The following is a 1030-nucleotide window of genomic DNA, read 5'->3' on the forward strand; positions in this document are numbered from 1 at the left end:
TTTTTTTTTTTTTTTTTTTTTTTTTTTTTTTTTTTTTTTTTTTTTTTTTTTTTGCTTTTGGGGTTTCTTAAGGTTGTTTTGTTTTTGTTTTTTTTAATCGGATCAATAGAAATCTCTTTAGGAAAAAAAAGCAATGTTGCTGGTTTGTTCTCACTGGGGAGGGGGCAGGGCTGAGGAGCAGCTGCAGTGCAGTGTCAGAAAGGAGACAGGGGAATGGAGGGGGTGTGAGAGACGGAGGGTGAAAGAAGGAGAAGAAAGGAGAGAGGGGGAGAGAGTGGAGAAGGGAGAGGGGCGAGTGAATGAGCGGGAGGAGGGGAGCGGGGAGGACGGGCAGAGGGAGTGGGAGAGCGCGAGGGCTGGCGGGGCGCAGGGAGAAGCCGAGGAGGAGGGGAGAGTGAGGGAAAGATTGAATGAGCAGGAGGAGGGGAAAGAGGTGGACGCGGAAAGAAGAGGGAGCGGCGGAGGAGGGCAGGAGCCGGGAAGGAGCGCGGCGGTCCCCGCGCCGCGCTAGCGCTGCGCTCGCTCCCGCTGCTGGTGCTGCCGCCGCCGCCGCCTCCCGACGCCGAAGTCTCAGCCTGCGGGGGCGGGGGCGGGGGGGGCAGTGCGGGGGGCGAGAGTGTGCGTGTCTGCGCGGGAGTGAGCGCGCGCGGGGGCGCGCGCCGGCGGCTGGGGCGGGGGCGGGGGGGGCAGTGCGGGGGGCGAGAGTGTGCGTGTCTGCGCGGGAGTGAGCGCGCGCGGGGGCGCGCGCCGGCGGCTGGGGCGGGGGCGGGGGGGGCAGTGCGGGGGGCGAGAGTGTGCGTGTCTGCGCGGGAGTGAGCGCGCGCGGGGGCGCGCGCCGGCGGCTGGGGCGGGGGCGGGGGGGGCAGTGCGGGGGGCGAGAGTGTGCGTGTCTGCGCGGGAGTGAGCGCGCGCGGGGGCGCGCGCCGGCGGCTGGGGCGGGGGCGGGGGCCGGGGCGCTCCTGTGGGAAGGGAGGGGGTGAAAGGTCACGGGTCCCCGGCAACACGGCTCAGGCAAACGTAAGCGGCTAGT

The sequence above is a fragment of the Lipotes vexillifer genome, unplaced genomic scaffold (assembly GCF_000442215.2).
Source record: "Lipotes vexillifer unplaced genomic scaffold, Lipotes_vexillifer_v1.1 scaffold399, whole genome shotgun sequence".
NCBI lineage: Eukaryota > Metazoa > Chordata > Mammalia > Artiodactyla > Lipotidae > Lipotes > Lipotes vexillifer.